General features: G+C 33.2%; 1 protein-coding gene across 4 annotated transcripts in view; it reads left to right on the top strand.

Moving 5' to 3' along the window:
• The first annotated feature begins 2,690 nt into the window (after positions 1 to 2,690).
• LOC106680078 (uncharacterized) overlaps positions 2,691 to 19,551 on the top strand; it is a 280,185-nt gene continuing 263,324 nt past the window's right edge. For 3 of the 4 annotated variants that reach the window (XM_014419552.2, XM_014419547.2, XM_014419550.2), the window contains exon 1: positions 2,691 to 2,765. The gene's annotated coding sequence lies outside the window, so the exon portion shown is untranslated. The remainder of the gene's footprint in view (positions 2,766 to 19,551) is intronic. The other variant, XM_014419551.2, reaches the window with a different exon arrangement.

The following is a 19,551-nucleotide window of genomic DNA, read 5'->3' as shown; positions in this document are numbered from 1 at the left end:
TTTCTGCACACTTTATAACTCGTGCTGTTCGTGTTTTTTGACACCATACCTCGTAAGTCCTTGTCAACGTTCTCTTCCAATATACTTCGGTAGGCACTCTAATCTTTTTGGTGGGTTACATAACCCTTGTCGTTTTCATGGGTAAATACTGTCTCCTGTAACTAATCAAAAGACCACCCTTTTATCCAAAAACGATCTCGAACGGGGAAAATCTCATGACCGAAAGCTATCATTGCTTCGTCCGGCTCCAGCTCCTTCTCCAAATAATATGCCCGTAGGTGGTCAAGGTGGGTACTGTGGGGCCTTTCAATCCCACCTCGGCTCTTTGGATGTACCGGGGAGTTAAGGTGCAAAATTACCTCCAAGACTTCCGTCTCCGTCTGTTTGTGTTGCCTAGAGAGAATACACACAACCTGAAGTTCCTGGAGGAGGATATGCTAATGAGGGAATCGAAATTTTAGATAAAGCTGAATTTTTTTTTTCTGATTTAATAAATTTTAAAATATATTGTTATTCGTTTTATGTATTTTTTAAAATGTTCTCTCTTGCTAGAAAGCAATCACTTCTGAACTCCTTTCTAATTACTGTTTCTTATGTTATTTGCCTTTAATGTCCTCCTGCAAGTCTTGAAATTTGTTGCGGAATCCCCAATGTCCTAGCGCATTTTTTTAAGCGTTGTGGTGAAACACGTGATCTTTCTTCAATTCCACATTAGGCATCAATTAATTCTTGTGCACACTCAGCAGATGAGCGTTCCCTCGGCAGACCTTCCTTCTTGCCTAGCACACCTTCGCCAGTTGGATCTTCAAGATTGTGGACAAAGATCCCATCCGGCCGCGCACTTGTTCCACATTCAACTTTTTCCTGAATTACTCTGTTATCTTGTTATCGGATTACTCCAGCGTACTGCCCACTGGACTACCTCAACTTCGTTGTTTCTCAGAGGATCAGAAATATGTCCTCTTTTGGAGACTACCTGCCCCTACAAATGATTTTTTTAGTCGCTTATTCACCACATCCCTCATCTCCCGCCGGAGGTTGCAGACTTCAGGCTTCAGAGTCCGAACCCCTTCCCTTAGCGAGGACATTGAGGTCTTGGTGGATCTCTTACAAGAGCAGATTGGCACATGCCTTCATCCCATTAAAGAATTTGTAAAGATGTTCCTACAGCCTATAGATTGCGGTACAGAGGGGAGCTGGAGCTGATCACTGGCTCTCTGGCTATTCGCCGAAGGAGGAAATCCTTGAAACTGCAGCTTTTTCAGCGTAATCTTGAAGAGGTGTCGTAGGAGTGGTAGGGCGAATGATTGCCTTGTATACCTTCGGTGAAGTGAGCACGTGATAGAGCCTATAGGACATCTTCCGGGCCAGCCTGATTTTTTCCATGACGTGACTGATGAAGGTGAGATACCTGTCCAGTGCCCCACCGAGATAGAGGATGGTGTTTGAAATCCTTCGGCCTTCACGGTCCACGACAAACCGTTAGAGGAGTCTTCCTCTCTTGCCCTTCTGGATGACATGACTATGGCGTCCGTCGTCGCGGGGTTAACCCTGATGCCGTCCTGCTTCAGTGCTGCTACGAAGGTGTCAGAAACAGTATGGGTATGGTAAACAGCTTTCACTCACGCCGATGGCTTAAATCCTGATCCCATCGGCATTGACCGCTACCACTACCTCTGTATAATGAGGGAGACAACTGGTGCCGTAAAAACGACAAATAGTTGTCCCAGCACAGAGCCTTGAGGTACTCCACAGGTGGCAGGGACCGAAGGTGAGAAGTCCCCATCAAATTATACGACGAAAGGTCTTGGCTTATTGACGGAGTCCGTCCACCAATACATATACATTCTACAGTCTATATGTCCCTCAATCAGCTCACAGATGACATATAAGCTGATATTGTGTGTATATGTATATATAGGAAGATTGGGACCAATAAAAGCAGTCTCTCACTCCCGTGGGCCATTTATCACCTCTTTTTTCTTTTTCTTTTGCATTTTTAACTCGACAATGCTTAAGTTATATATATATATAGGTAAGCGTGATGGTTGTTTTCCTTTGTGTCATGTTTTGATTCTAAAGTGTGTTAGCGCTTGTATGTTACCACGATTATTCAAGAAGATATAATTTCTGGATATAATAGTAGTTTAGGAAGGAAGTAATGCAAAACTATTATTAATTACTAATCCTTTATCAAGGAAATGTTTGTCAACGCCATTTATTTCTTATTTATGTATGCTAATATTTATTTTAATTTTGTTTTGTTTTTCATTATTTTTATAAAACTTGATAAAATAAAATCAATAAATGAATAAACAAAAAACAAATAGTGTTGATGACCAGAGAAATTTTATGCCATTAAAGAAAAACAAGAAAGATTGAACTATACCCTCCTTTTTTTTTCAATAGTTTTCTTTCCCTTAACGTAGTGTTAGTAACTAATAAAAGCTTTGCATTATTTCCTTCCAAAGCAAATATCACATCTATAAACCATATCCTTTTATATATACCTTTATGAGAACATGTAGATTCAAAATATGCCACACAAACATAAATAATTAATATGTTTATTATACCTTGTAAAAGCTTAACAGCACAAAGTCAGTAATTTTATTGATGTTTTGATTTATATGAAATAATATTTTCCATTGGAAGATAAGGGATTACTGATAAGATAACGATTGAAAAAACAGTTATATCAAGTAAGCAAGTAAGAAGAGGCACACTTTGAGCGATTCCTGGCAGAAATGGAATTCTTATGAAAAGTGAGTTAAAAAAATGTATTCTTCTTTAACGATATCAGATATCAAATATTCCAAATTAATGAAACAGGTTACTCAAACAATTATAATAATGTAAATTAGTTAAATTGTCTTTCAATCACCCGTCAACCTTAAATAGATTTTTAGTTGTTAATTATAACATTTGTTTTCATAAATCCTGTCATCACAATGAAATATCATTTAATGAAGACGAAAATGATTGTGTAACATGATTTCTGAGATGAAATTATAAGTTCAGTACAATACACCAAAACAATATAATTAAAAAGGAAGTCCTTATAGTTGTGGATTTTATTCAAATTATTCTAGTTGATTAATAAGAATAAGTCTCCTAAATATTAATATGAATATTTATATGATTTTTTCTTAATATGTTAAAGTTAATTTCATGATATAATCAAAACATTTCAATTTATATTATTATTTTTTAATAAAAAAAAAAAACACTACTTCTAGCCGTCTTTAATCAAGTGAGCGCCCATAGCCACATGGGGGCCCTCCAAAGAATTTATTTTTAGTTGAACATTGGGTTATTAATCGCAAAAAACAACATAGTAGTAGTTTATATTGCTTTTATATTTTTGGAATAATTTAATATTTTACAATATGGAGGAACTTCTTTTTTGATCCACTAAACCATGAATTACTTCTTGAACTATTTCTTCAAGAACATCACTTTCTATCAAAAGCTCAATTTATCTTGGAAAAATTAGTTCATTCGTTTTAATTTATCAATGACATAATTTAGGGAGCCCCTATATATTGTGGAGTCCTGGAGTTGGGGGCCAGTGGGCCCATGGGGAAATAGATGGCAGTGAACACATCAATAATTATACATAAATATTACATTATAAGATATTGAAATAACATACTAATACTTTCTTTTCAATGTTACTATTTAATTCAAATTCTTTTGTCCTTGATATTTCTTAAGTGTGCTTCTTAACAATCACATTATAAAATGGATGGAAGTTAAAAAAAACTCTTTCCTCACTCTAACCTTTCTTTTGCTTCTGCTTCAGGCATAATTTCGGTTTTTAATATTGTACACTCAATCTTTTATAGTTTATTAAACACAAAGTTCTTTCTTGTTGTTTTTTCTTCTCGGATATCCAGAAAACAACCAATTGTCGCTTTGAACTCCAGTGGAGTTAAATTCAATGCTTGATTGTATTAGAGAGTAGAATTAATTCATAAATCTATTAACTAAACCATTCTTTGTCAATAATGGTTTTTTAATCATTTATGAAGATTTAATATTTCTACTATTAAAACGTTACAAACTTCACGCTCACAACATATTGACCTTACATCCCTTCATGTTAGGAATTCTGTTATTAACGGAATTTTTACTCGTGATATTCAAATCACGAGCAACTTTTAGATCCCAATTTTCAATGAAAAACATCTAAAAAAAAAAAAAAAAATTCTAGCATTCTTAGATTATCTCTTTGCTAATACCACTATCAGTCATCATTTTAATGAGAAATATACAAATACAATTTATTTAAAACTTATACCTTTTTTATTGGTCAAAAAATGAAATTACAATAAAGCAATAAACAGCCAGGACTATTGGAAATCATGATTTAGAAAATCATTTAATATTGTACGGACTGTCACACATATTTCAGAATCCCAGAGGTCATTAGTATTGCACTATTTCTGCCTTTAGTTTTATGGTTTCTTTGTTCACGATAATAACTCGCCGTTTGTAGGCGAGGGAGTTGTTAGGATACCTCTTGATTCCCCCCCCCCCCCTCTCCCAAAAAAAGACTAGAAAGGGGTTTATAAAAAAGCAGAAATAAATGTTTCTCGAGAACGTATTATATCCAACATGAATCCTTTAGTAGAGCAGTGATTCTTGGAAACGATTTTATTAAAGAGGGATTTCGAAATTGCGCCCGAAGAATCACCCTTAAATTGAATACTATTTAATTTAAAATTTATTACTGATAGACACAAAGTTAATTAATTGCATAGGAATGTTTTAATACTGTGAATAGAACTCAATTTAAAACCCTTAAATTGAATTCTATTGAATTTAAGGATGAACTGTAGACCTAATTGTTGATCATATAACCAAACCATCCTAATATTAATTAGTTTTTTTAAAGAAAAGTTTGTTGAGTGATGTTGGCTGAATTAAAAGGGTCATTGACATGATTTATTTAGTTGTATAATTATATTGTATAGTATGCACATAATGTTCTAATGTGAGTTGATGGTATGTAGAGTAGGTGCTAACGCCATTAGACAGTATTATATTCCTTTGTTTTCACTCATGTTAATGAAGAGATAATTGCTTTCGTCGAAACCCTAACATTATAGACATCATGTAATAGTAGTAAATGTTTATATTAAATAGTTATGTACTTATTCGGTATACAGAAAATCTAAATTATGTACTTCAGTAAAGTTTTAATGTAATTTTTTTTAAAGTTAACTATACCTGTATATGAAATATTTAAGAAGTATTAAGATCTTGAAAATTTCGAATCCGTATTTTCAATGGGAATACACATTATTAGGTATTTTGAGTTTATAAAACACCTTTTTACCATTTGCTCGAAAACGGTAAATAAAAAGGGATTTTGATTAGACTCGATGTATCACTGTACAATCGAATGGTCTTGAATACTCATTGAAATAGTCTAATAGGGCTGGAATATAGAATTTTCAAAATATCCCTATTTGAAATAATTAACCCTCTATCATTGTTACTGGTAATAAAAATGGGAATTGGGGGGAAAAGGGTAAAAAATGAATTTGATGAACCGGTTGAGAAACATCTCAGTGGATAGAAAACACATTTCCCTGAAACTAGAGGAGTAAATATAGATGTATAATATATCGCTGAAGCGCTAAAGATTTTAGATAAAATAACACCTAAAAACTGAATGTACAAATAAATATTTTCGTGTTTCTTTGGTTGCTATGACAACAATCAGTTTTTTTACATTCTCTAACTCATAAATTACCGTAGTGCCGTTATCAGTAAATAAAGAAGGTACTGATTTGAAACGAATAAGAATTAGTTTAAGCTCAGAGTAGACTGGTAAATGAAAATTTTATAATGCGTTGTACACCACATTATTATAAAAATCAATAAGTCATTCTATTCAGTAAATTTAATTTCGATTTTTTTTAGAATGTACAGTATAGATGCTCATGCAAATGATGAAGAATTATTTTATATTGCCAAACATTTTAAGTAACTATTTTATTTCATTTTTTTTTTTTTTTTTTACTTATTTATTTATTTTATTTTAGTATGTATGAGAGATCATTCATCAATATTACCTATTGCCCACAACTGTGTGGCAGATTGTAATATCTATCAATAAATAAATCTATCAATTGACAAAAAAAAATTTTTTTTTCTAGCATTCTTTGGATTATTCTCGATAGATTCCTTCAAAAGCTTTATGGCTTGAAATATATATATATATACATACATACATACATATATGCGTGTGTTTATATATTCGATGGACGACCTGCTTGCCATGGGGAATTAAATATAGGTTCTCGTGAGCCTGCTGATCCCAGAGAGCCTCGTGGATCTTGACCAACTTGTCGATGTCTTGAGCTGCAGGGCATTTCTGATTTGAACATTAAGGGATCGGTTATGGAGCTATATTAGGTAGTCTACCGCTACATCATTAAAACGAAGGTGCGTAGCAACGTCTAAAAGGTCTTTTTAGAATTAAATTATTATAGTTTCATGAGGAGGAAATATTGGGTTTAAAATAAGTTCATAGCGTTTCTCAATACTTCAATTTAATCCTCTCTGGTCGTCCTTCAGCTGTTGATGATGACCAATGTTAAGCATTGGTCGCAGACAATCCACACTCTACGACACTTTAATTCGCTCGAGGACTGCAAAACGCACATAGAGGAGTTTATTGCGCAAAAATCTGAGAAGTTCTGAGAGGACAGAATTAAAATATTACCTGAAAGATGGCAGTATGTAATAGATCAAAATGGGTCATATATAATAGATTAAAAATATTTACAAGAATCTGAAGTTTTTATTGAAATCACCAGTAAAAAATGCTAAGAACTTATTTTACAACCCAATACATGACCCTTTAATTCAAAAAGAATGACACAGTTTAAGATTTTCCGCAAATGTCACTGCTTGAAGTAAAAAAAACAACAAAAAAAAATATATATTTACTAGCAGTGGAACAGATAAACTCAATATAATGCTAATACCTTAACGATTCCGGATGTGCAATGATAATGTGCACAATGTTTATATAATAATTAGCTTTATCGGAATATCAAGGTGTTTGGATAACATATAAAGGATGTAGTAATCAGTAGAAGCTTATGATGCACTCAACAGATGCAAGAGAGGAACGCCAAGGGTACTATTTCCTTCTTGATAAGATATGATATGTACACGAAAATAAACTTGGCGAGAAAAGGAGATAAAATGGGATCATTATATGCACACAAATCGTTTTCACAAGTCATTCCTTCATAGCTACAATACTTTAAGAATAAATTTAACTTTTATATACCTTTAAAGTTATATACATTACCTTATATACCTTTATATGTACATTTTATATACATTTAAGGAGTTTTCTATTTTTTTTTTTTTAAGGACTATCCCCTTATGTGGTTTTCCTTGACCTAATTTTTTCCCCTCTTCTCTATTCAATGCTAGTTCTTCCCTGATGCAATGTCATGCCAAACTTTCTTCCGCCTCATCTGTCCATATTGCTCTAAGTCTTATTTTTTCCTTCTTTCTTCTATTTATTATTCCATAGTTATCTTTTACAGTCTTTCTGATAACATTCTTTTAGCATGTTTAAATCAACATAATCTTTTTTCTTCAATGGTCGAAAGTATATTATCTCTACCAGTAGGTTTCGTATTTTTATCACGTCTGGATTTTCTCGAAAAATCCGTTTCTTTAGTTGCAGTAAAAAGCCTTTTGTTTCTTTTTTCTATATTATTTTATTTTATACCAGATCGGCCTGGTGGGCCTCACATGGTTGATATAACCGTTACATTATATATATATATATATTTTTTTTGTAACAGTTGATTATGGAGGGATACAGTCTCGTACAAAAGACACCCCTAACTATATACAATGTTATAATTAAAAGAAAAAAATGATAAAATAAATAGATAAGAATAATGCTTCTTAATAAAAGAGAAAAGTGAAATTAATAACAAAAAATAATGACATTGGTACACTTACCAATTGCCCTATAATGGTATAAAGAAACAAAATTTGAAAAAGGGAGACGAGAGAAGAAAAAAAATAAAATAAAATAGAGGTAGTGTGACTATGAATTAATTTTATATTTATTAAAATTTATAACAGAATGTCCTGCAGCAGTCTGGGCTTCAGTCTTGGGGTTGAGGTTGGGTTTCCCAGGTTGTAGGTCACTGCTCCTTTAACTGTCGGCAACTGGGAGTGGAACTTCATGAACCGTTTTTTGATGTAATCCTCTATTGACTCCATATATAATTCGCGATGCATTTGGCTATTTTTTATGAACCAAGGAGCATTAACTGCGATTCTTAGGACTTTATTTTGAAAAGATTGTAGTTTTTTCCTTTTCGCGAAGGATGCCGCTCCCCAGACTTCACAGCCGTACATCAGCAGTGGCCTGAACATTCTTTTAAATATATGAACAGTTGTTTCTGGTTTTAGTTTGGAATTTCTGTTTAGGATAGAATATAGCATTGCTAACCTTGCATAAGTTTGAGTTAGTTTGATGTTGATATGGTGATTCCAGGTAAGGCGGCGACCTAGGTGAATTCCCAGGTATCTTAATGTTTCACTGGCAGGAATCCATTTCACATTTTTACTTTTGAGGATTAGTTCCGGTGGTTCTGGTGGGCATCGAAGAGTAAAAACTTTTGAATTACATTTTTTAATGTTCAAGCTAATCATCCATTTAGTGAAATAGCCTTTTGTTGATTCTGAGGTATGCCTCGGAGTGTCTTTTCTAGACTCTAAAACAGACTTGTATATTATTCTCTTGGTACAGAACCGTATATTTGAGCTTCATAGAACAGAATTTAACATAGTGACTTTTATTCCTTTTATTCTCCGTTCAATAAAGAGTGGAGATTTCAGAAGTTGAGTGATCCATCAAAAGTTAATATATACAATTCTGAAAAGTAAATGTTGTTTTTCCAGATTGAAATTTTATAGCAACAATTTATTTCGAAATTTAAAATTTGCCCTGTCATATATGTAGGTGTTACAAATCAACGTTTTTGGTATAAATCTAGCTTATGTATATATATATATATTTTTTATTTTAAAATACTTTTTTATTTATTGATAGATATTACAATCTGCCACACAGTTGTGGGCAATAGGTAATAGTGATGAATGATGTTTTATACTATACTAAAATAAAATAAAAAAAAAAAACTCTCTTAAAATATATACAAACAGAAGAATAAACAAAATGAACATAATGAAACTATCTGTATGAAAAATAAAATAATATAGTCTCTAGTCACATTTACACTCTAATATACAATATTTACACAATCGACCTGAGGATCCCTGAGCCCACTCTATCCCCCTCGTGTGAGGGGTAGAGCAGAGCTCATAAGATCCCAGCGCATCCCTCTCGCCGCATCACTGGTAGTGAGCCAGTGGAGGCTGAGCATGTGCGCTAAAGCCGCAAACACTCAACTTGAGTGGAGAATCTGACCATTTATGTATATTAGAAGCTCCTTTAATAATTTTTGAATAATTACTTTTTGAAAAGTTGATGTATGATAAATTGATAAAATGTATGATTCACTTTTGATAAAAAAACTCCCAATTTATAATTATTTCATAACTTTTTATTACTATCCATAAAAATCTTCAATGTTCTGAACTCATAAATCCTTGGACCACATGGTACAATTAAAGAAATAGGTACACTGTTTTTGAAGAAAAAAAACATAATAGAAATGCATCATTCCATTTTTTTTTTTTTACACTTAGAGGAACAAAATAAATAAAAATTTATGTTTGTGAACGGTGAACGAAACTGACATTACATACTTAATGTGGCCATATGCCTGGGATGTGACTTTTTCGATAAAATTAAGTGGCACTTCATAGAATCGATTTTGTCAAAAACGGCTTTAATGATTTTGATTTAACTTGGCATGCCAATGTAAAATTATATAATCTTTAATATCAGTTAGACCTTATCCTATTTGTCTGATAGGGCTTTAATTACGAATTTTGAAAATATCTTCCTCAGAAGTACTTTTGATTTTCGTTATTTGAAAAAAAAAGTTAACAGTTCTCATTGTTAGCAATAAAAACAATGGATAAATACTAAATATCAAAGAATTTTAAGATTAAATAAAGGAGAAAAAATAAAAATAGAGACATCCGATTCCAACGGGAAAAGCCGAGATCGCCCGATCTTTCCCCATTTGCGTAACGGCTTTGTTATTTTTAATTAAGCTGTTATATTAATGGCAGGGATGAAATTTATATTCGATAAACTCAAAAATGCGAATTTTATAACAACCGAATTTTTTTTTTATAATTTTTGCCTTCCCTGAATTTTATATTTGTAATCTGAAAATCACTAAAATAGTGATACTATTAACACAGGCCCACCAATGTACACAAAAAACGGGGACGTATGTAGCTTGGTAAGTGGAACTAGTGCAATGCGCACACCACTAAACAAGACCTCGTTGTAACAGTTCCTTATAGCATGAATAGATCTGGAGTACTTCCTATACTTCAAAACTATTAAATTCCAATACATATAAACATTTTTTTTCTTTAAATATTTAGTTATTGCTATTTACAACTGTACATTATAATACATTTAGTAAATCTGATCTAAGTTAAATTGGAGTGTTACAGGCTTGTGGAGAAACTACCCATTGGTACCACTCTAATGATATTTTACATTAGCTGGTCTCGTAGCCATCTTCTTTCGACTTTCATCTTCATTTCAGGCGCCTCGGAGGATTGTCAGGAATGGAAGAGGATGCAAGGTTCGAAACTAGGGGGTTTGAGTGGTTAGGGAGTTTATAATGGAAGGAGTGATATCTGGTTCGGGCTAGATCGGTTACATAGGGAACATTAAGATCTTTATGTATGATTTTGTTTGTGACAAAGTAACGAGCATTGAGGATTTTCCGAAGGATTTTGGATTGTAAGGATTGGGTACGAGGGGAATTCGAAGGTTTAGTGAAGCCTCAAAGCTCAACTCCATATGTCCAGATTGGCCTTATTACAGTCATTTAGATCAGTCTTTTGTAATGTGTTGGAAGTTTAGACCGTTTGTCTAGTAAGTGCTGTAATGTCGAAATCGACGTGCAGTTTCCTGTCTTTTCAGTCTTGTGTGAGGATTCCAGGTTAATCGTTTGTCCAAATGTAGACCAAGGTAGCGGATCGGTTCGACAGGGGTAAGAGAGTATCATTATTAAATGAAACTGTAGAGCAGTCAGTAGGTTTACGACGAAGGAAAAAAAAAAAAAAAAAATTGAATGATGGCCTAATAGCAATAAATGCAAATAATGTTGCAGACTATGATTGATGGGCTATTTTCATTCTTATCATTTATGGAAGCTTAGTGCGTTGTTTTAAGCCGTGATCAACATTCACCATTTCAACATATTCCACTATCTCCAGTGCATAATTGTAAGTAGAATGGAACAAGGCATCCGGTGCGTTACTGAGTTGTTGGAAAATGGACCAACAGGAACTCCAATTGACAATGAATCAGTCCTAATCCTTACTACCTTCATAGAGCGCACATCGCGATGGCCCTGCGTATATTAGTATTAATGCTTTCTGTTACCATAGGATGTATCTTTAAATGAGTTTTTAATGGTTATATCAATTGAAATTATGATCGATATATCAGTTAAAACATTTCTTATTAATCAAGGTAACAATGTTAATATAGAAACAAACCCTATCACTCCACCATACTCTGGATCCTACAGAGTAATCTCACGGAATAGTACAAGAGCCCAAGAGGAGAAACAAGGCAGTTATCTCACCCCAACTTTTTTTTACTTTAATGAAAACTATCTATAATTTCTAGCCAAAATTGATGAGTCTGCCAAGTATAGGTAATAAAAAATGGCGGCTGTTTCAAAGCGATAAAAAAAAATTCATTCGGAGCTCTACATCTTAAAAAGTAGGAACAACACAAGAAAACCTAAGAGAACGTAATTTAAAGAAGAGTAAATTTGCTAAAATATGAGCCCTAATAGAGTTATTTACGTTAAATAATTTTCGAGATATAGCTTTTTAAAAAAATTTATATCTCAAAAACCATTTGACGTACAGATGTCTATTAGCACTCAAATTAAAGGTAGTTTAATGAGCTTTAATGTAGTTTATGATGTTTATCTTCGTAGGAGTAATAGTTTACATGAAATTCGCTAAAATAAATTGATTTATAGTTGTTCGGACAAATTTTCATTTGCCAAATTTATATTCATATGGGAATATAATAAAAACTACTACCCCTACGAAGATAAGTCTCATAAACTACTTTATAGTAAGTTAAATTTCCTTTGTTTTGAGTGTTGGCAGATATATGTGCGTCTTATGGATCTAGAGATATATTTTTTCAAAAATCCAACATTTTATACGAACAACTAGAAATTAACATTTTGTGAGTTTATTTTGTCAAATAACATCAAAAACTACTACTCCTACAAAGATAAACATTTTAACTATTTTTTAGTCAATTTAACTAGCTTTAATTTGAGCACTGGCAGACATCTGTACGTCCAATGGTTTTTGAAATGAAGTTTTTCATAAATCAAACTTATTGTCCGAACAAAAATAAATCAATTTATTTTAGCAAATATCATGAAAAGTACTATTTCTACGAAGGTAATGATCATAAACGTTTTTATAGTACATTAAACTAGCTTTAATTTGAGTGCTAATAGACATCTGTACGTCACATAGTTCATGAGATATAGATTTCTCAACATAAATTAACTAACTACTGATCTTTCAGTATATTTTTAAGAAATTTTGCTTTTTTAAAAGCTATATCTCGGGAACTATTGGACGTAAATAGCTCTTTTAGGGCTAATATTTCAGCAAATTCACTCTTCTTTAAATAATGTTCTCTTAGATTTTCTAGTGTTGTTAGTTTTTAAGATATAGAGCTCCGAATGAAAAATTAATGTTTTTTTAAGGTTTTGAAACAGCCACCATTTTTTATTCCCCCTACCAATACTTGGCAGACTCATCAATTTTGACTAGTAATTATACCTAGTTTTCATTAAAATAATAAAAAATTGGGGTGAGATAACTGACTTTTCTTCTTCCCAGCTCTTGTACTAGAAGGAGAAAACATGCTAGATCCAGCTGCCATCAGGTCAGAAGGTCAATTAAATTGTACCCGTGCACGCTTAACTAAAGTCCAATAAAATTAATAAAAATAAATAAATGATAAACTCACGTTCATCGTGTGTATCAATTGAAATAACGATCGATTTGTTAGTTAGAACAATCTTTATTAATGAAGTATTCACCTTTGGTCATTTTATGGGTTCCCTTTGAAAATTCTAAGAATACAATGTAGACATATGCAACCATATGTTAAAATTGACACTGGTTCAGTTAGACAAGGGGCAAATAGATTAAATAATAATACCAGTCCGTTAACTCACACATATAGTCTCTAGTGAGCTAACCATGTGTTCATGAGCATCGTGGTTAGTGACACACAACGCGCCAACTATTTCCAAAAACAATTATTTATTTATTTTTTGGATCTTTTATGATTGCTTAAAAAAAAAAAAAAAAAAAAAAAGAATAAATAAAAGATGCTGTATAAGTTTTTTCCAAGATCAAAAAGGATTTCATACGGTTAAATACATACCAATCTGCATAAAATAAGATTTTTAGAAATTTCCATTCCAAGAAACACTTGAAATGTGTTAGTAAGAGATTTTTTATCGGTACCGAAACTTAAAGTGTATTTACACCTTAGTTTAGGGTTTCGGAAATCAAAAGGTTAAATCGATTAAAAGCACCCATAAATAAAACAAACATTTACGTTTTATTATGCGTCAAACAAATGAGTCAGTTTGATAAATCTAGATATTACACAGCCTTTGTGGCTCAGTGTATGTTATGTATATAAATAACAAGTTATATAATTATTCATTTCTAACTTTCTTCACACATGTGTGCTCGCTGTTAATAATAACCCATTAATCGTATCCCAAAATCTCCAATCCCATATCACAGCCCTCGAAGAATGGTGTCGTAATTGTAGGATTAAGATAAATTCCTACAATTCCCATCAAATCACCTTTACCCTTCTCGTTAACCTACTGACTGCTCTACAGTTTCATGTTACTCTTACCCCTGTCGAACAGATCCGCTACCTTGGACTACATTTGGACAAACGATTCACCTGGAATCCTCACACCAGACTGAAATGACAGGAAACTGCACGTCGATTTCGACTATTACAGCACTTACTAGACAAACGGTCTAAACTTCCAAAACATTACAAAAGACTGATCTACATGACTGTAATAAGGCCAATCTGGACATACGGAGTTGAGGTTTGGGGCTCCACTAAACCTTCGAATTCCCCTCGTATCCAATCCTTCGTAAAATCCTCAATGCTCCTTACTTTGTCACAAATAAAATCATACATAAAGACCTTAATGTTCTCTTTGTAACCGATCTAGCCCGAACCAGATATCACTCCTTCCATTATAAACTCTCTAACCACTCAAACCCCCTAGTTTCCAATCTTGCATCCTCTTCCATTCCTGACAATTCTCCGAGGCGCCTGAAAAGAAGATGACCACGAGACCAGCTAATGTAAAATGTCATTAGAGTGCTACCAATGGGTAGTTTCTCTACACGCCTGTAACACTCCAATTTAACTTAGATCAGATTTACTAAATGTATTTTAATGTACAGTTGTAAATAGCAATAAATAAATATTTAAATAAAAAAAAAAATCTTTTTCACAGCAATCTCAATTCTGATTCTCTTAAAAAAGTCATAATTTTGGCAATAAGTGAAAATCGTAACATGCTAACTGTAACGGATTATTCAGATGCTATGAGTAATCATTTCAGCCAAAATATTGAGTAGCGTGATATATTTCTGATTTTATTCTACCGCTGGAATATGAAAATATTCACGAATAAGTAATTCATAGTCAAATAAAACATAAACATGTACAAACACACTATTAATCATTTATCCTTCTATAAAAAAAAAAAAAATGAAAAACTTTTTAAATATATTATTTTTGAATAAGGAAAAGCATGAAGATGTATTATTTGGCCAAACCGCTCTTTTCTATCATCAATTCAAATTGATACTCACTGCAAAGGGATGCCCTTTTTCACTCTTCACTGATTCACAATAAATAACTCTGGTATAGCAAACATGCAATCTCTACCCTCCATAGAGATCATGTTTCACTGAAGAAACCTATCCTTGAAATGAGGATGGTAATTAGCGGTTTTAACTGATAGTTCGGGTTTATTACCTGAGTGAAGGAGATCCCTGATTTCTTCCGGTCAGAAACCATTGAAGAACTAATGGAGAACAGTTTTTGGGTTGTTGATATTTGTTTCATTGTGGTAATTAAATTTTGAGATGTTTATCGATGTATTTGCATTGTTTGCAAATTATTTTAAATTTTTTTTTTTATTTATATTTCGGTTAAATACATCAGTCAACCTCATATCATTTTTTTTCGGTGAAGAATATTGTGAGAGCAGCTTCACTATATGTGTCCCAGCACCATATTCACCAGTATTTGCCAATTTCAGAATAAACTTATATATCTTTGTCTTGGAAATTATCAACCCTAAATCATATCTATAGTTTTTCTCTATTATTCAGGACGTCATTAATTTTTAATGTATTAATTCATCGTCTTCCACGAATAAAAAATTGTTACAATGATATTTATCAAATTCTGGTGTACCATATTTTTCTTTTTTTAATTTTATACTCTGACTTACCAAAGACAAATGCTAGGAGAGATATCCTCAAATGAACTCCGTATATGCATACCTACCACAGTCTGCTATGTAATGTCTCTGGGCCTTGTCCGCATAAGCGGCAGGTTTCATCATGGACTACTTCACATATCTTAACATGTCTCTTAAGTCTGCTATGACCTGTAAGAACTCCTATTAATAATCGGAGTTCGTTTCTGTTTAGGCCTAGCAGCCACTTAGTTTTAGAAGTAGAGGGTTTAGTTATTAAAATCAGTATCAGCCCTAGTCAAAAGGTGAATAGAATTAAAAAAAATCATAGAATATGACAAGAAGAATTCTCTCCAAAAACTATGCGCAAAAGTACTTGTTGGGACTTCAATGCAAGGGGGATCATGGAGACATGTTTTTTTTTTTGTGTGAAGGTAAGAAGCAGAGTCGAAACGAATGCAAATAGATCTGTGATTTATTTTGCAACATATTTTAAAGTACTTCCTTTAATTAAAATTTGTATATTGAAATTTTAGGAAACCTAGGAGTAATTTGTTAGCCTAATTCGATGATTCAAAATACAATGTTTTTTTTTTTTTCGTTTACAGTATATATTTTCAATTAGAATGAAATATTTCACTCAATGTTCTTAAAGTGCAATAAAAATGTATAACATAAAATTCGAATAATGTAATTTACAACCTTCAAGTGAAGAACATTAGGGCAATTTCCTTTTAGCTAATTAAAAGGAAAGCTCTTGATAGTGAGCAGGATAGATAAAATGCTCTAATTGTGACTGAAATCCAATCTAGCTCAAGAACTCTTCGAAATGTTCTTTCGTGTCTCCAATCAAGGCATTAATAAAAAAGGCAATATGCGATTCTAGAACATAAAGGGCCATTGACCAACAAGCTATAGACCAATATATAGCATATAAAAATTATCTGTACCTAGAAGTAAGTGTAAACCAATTTATATGAACGGATTCCTATGTATAAATGTTCTATGTTAAAATGTTTACCACTGTCTGGGATTCCGTAGCTATAATATCGTCCATTTTTCAAAATTGCCGCCATGTATTTTTAAGTTTATTTCCAATAACTCCTAGAGTATAGCAAGGAAATGAAATATCATTGTAAAGTAATTAATAGTGCATAATAAATAGCTTTAATTTGAACCTTAATAGAGTTTTCAATGTTCAATAATTCCTGGGATCTTCATCTATCATTTTTCCAAATCCAATAATATTTTCTCCAAAATAAAAAAAAAATGTATAAATATCATAAAAATACTGTTCTTAGCATAATAATCGTTACAAACTACCTTGTGGTGTATCTAATGAGCTGCAAATTGAGTTCTAATAAAATTCTTTGTGTTGAATATTTTCCGATGAATAGTTACTCAAACACAAATATATATCATCAAACGTTAATGTTACGAGAAAATGAATAAATTGATAAACACTTGATCAATAACAAGTACTTTATTTTCAAATTGCCACTTTTTGTACATGTACATGTTTCGTTGCGAACCATTCAAAATGCAGTAATAAGTTATAATTATAGTAAAACAGAACCTGTGAACAACATATTTTGTATTTTTCCCAATAATTGTAGATTTCGATTATTTTTTTAGAATAAACAATTTAATTATCTTTCCAATAACTATTACAAATATCTCAAAAAAGTGTAATTTTTTAATTATACGCAAATAAATGTTTTGTTTTTTTCATCATACATTTATCCTGCTTGTTCAGGATGAGGACTATTCTGGAGAAATCCATGGAATACAGGATGACAACACACCATCTGTTTGTCGATTTCAAGAGTGCCTACGACAGCATTAAAAGGTTCATGCTATATGAACCTTATAGTTTGGGATCCCTCCCAAACTGGTGCCCCTAATAAGGATCACAATGGATGAGGTGAAATACTCAGTTCGGATTCAGGGAGACCTCTCACCAGCATTTGAGTTCAGGAGGGGGGTGAGGTAGGGAGATGGCCTCGCATGTGTATTGTTTAATCTGGCCCTCGAAAAGGTAATTACGGATTTTGGAATACAAACCTCTGGAACAATCATTGGTAGGCTGGTACAGGTGCTGGAATTTGCCAATCACTTGGACCTGGTGGCTAGATCGTTTCAGTCGCTGGCATTTCTGAGCCCAGCTGAGGCAGCAGAAGCAATAGGCATGACGGTTAACTAGGAGAAAACTAAATATATGTGAACTGGACCTGGTGTAGTGGCTACTGTTGGAGGGGAGGTGAAGGTAAGTGCATTTTTGTTTGAATGTGTTGACCAGTTCACCTATTTAGACTCAGTGGTCAGCAGCAATAACAGGATCACCTTGGAAACAGGACAGCGTCTTATGAAGGCCAAACCATGTAATTTTGGACTTAGGAAGCACTTGAGGAGTCGAGCTCCACCAAATGCCAGCTGTATTAGACACTAATGCGGCTAGTCCTCACTTAAGGATCGGAAGCCTGGACCGTTAAAAGTGTTGAAGAAAAGGAGATCTTGGCCTTCGATAGAAAAAATCTGCACCGAATATTTGGTTGTATCAAGGGAGGCGCGAATTGGAGAAGGCGAACCAACAGGGAGGTCTACGAGCTGTTCAGTGAGGGAGACGTGATGATGCTTGCGGATGAGATCCCGAGGAGATTACTGGACTGTAGGCTGCATTGGACCAGAGGAAAACGCAGACAAAGACAGGATGCTGTCATCAGGAATTCCAGGGATCTTCTGAGCGGCCACCACTGGAGAGTGGCCGCACAAGACCAAGCTACATCGCGATAGATAGATAGATCAACATCCTACGTTCTGAGGCTTAAATAATCTACTTTTAAAAAAATCAAATATTTTTGTTTAGAATAAAATCCAAGCTATGAATCAAAGTTTGGAAGCATATTTATTTTCTCAATTTCTATATCGGCTTTAAAATTAACTTTTTTATTAAATTAAACTTCAACACGAAATTCTATTGTTAATACTACCGTCGTTTACGCTAAAACAATTAACTCTGAGTTCTAAGAAAATACATTTGTATGTACAAATAGAAAGATTGTTTTCCAAGAAACGTTTCACTAGCTTTTTATCACTCCCCACCTTTATTATATTTTTTATTTCTTAGTAACCAACATTACTTACTTTCCTCCTCTACTGCGGCCCTATCAGTAGAGCTATTGTAGACAACAATATTGTTGTGATAACAAAGTATAATATTGTTAAATTGATTTCTTAATAAAAGTTTTAATATTAATAGGAAGAGTGACAAAATAGGATAATTTTGACTGAACTTTACTATTAAAACATTTTTCCTCGTTTTAACGGAAAGCAGCAAGGAACTTATTGAAATTAAAATTAGATGTTCGGTGCTGCGGTCAAAATGGAACAAAATATTTATTAGATTTATAAAGACAATATTTATTGGGCAACGTTTCGCCCTATTTATCTGGGCATTTATCGTGTTTTAAAGACAGCCCTGATGAAGCCCAGTAAAGTAGCCCAAGGAGCAAACTAAAAATTTTAAAAAAGGACGTAAAAAACTAGTGTACCTTCAGCCTTAAATGTCCTGGAGAGGAGGTCGTACTGACTAGGCTGAAAATAGGTCACACGAGGCTCACTCACTCCTATCTTATCTCAAAACAAACGCCTCCAAAATGTCTATATTATTACAACAATTTGAAAATTAGGCATACCACCAAGGAAAGACCAATCACCGAGGCTTGAATGAGACCTACCAAGCCCTGTGACGGAAATATTTCGGGTGGAATATGCGGAAAACGATTCAGGAGATAATCGGCAACTGTGA

Source organism: Halyomorpha halys, unplaced genomic scaffold, assembly GCF_000696795.3.
Source record: "Halyomorpha halys isolate HHAL.00 unplaced genomic scaffold, Hhal_1.1 Scaffold241.1, whole genome shotgun sequence".
NCBI lineage: Eukaryota > Metazoa > Arthropoda > Insecta > Hemiptera > Pentatomidae > Halyomorpha > Halyomorpha halys.
The sequence above is the reverse complement of the archived record's forward strand: the minus strand, read 5'-3'. Positions and strand labels throughout refer to the sequence as shown.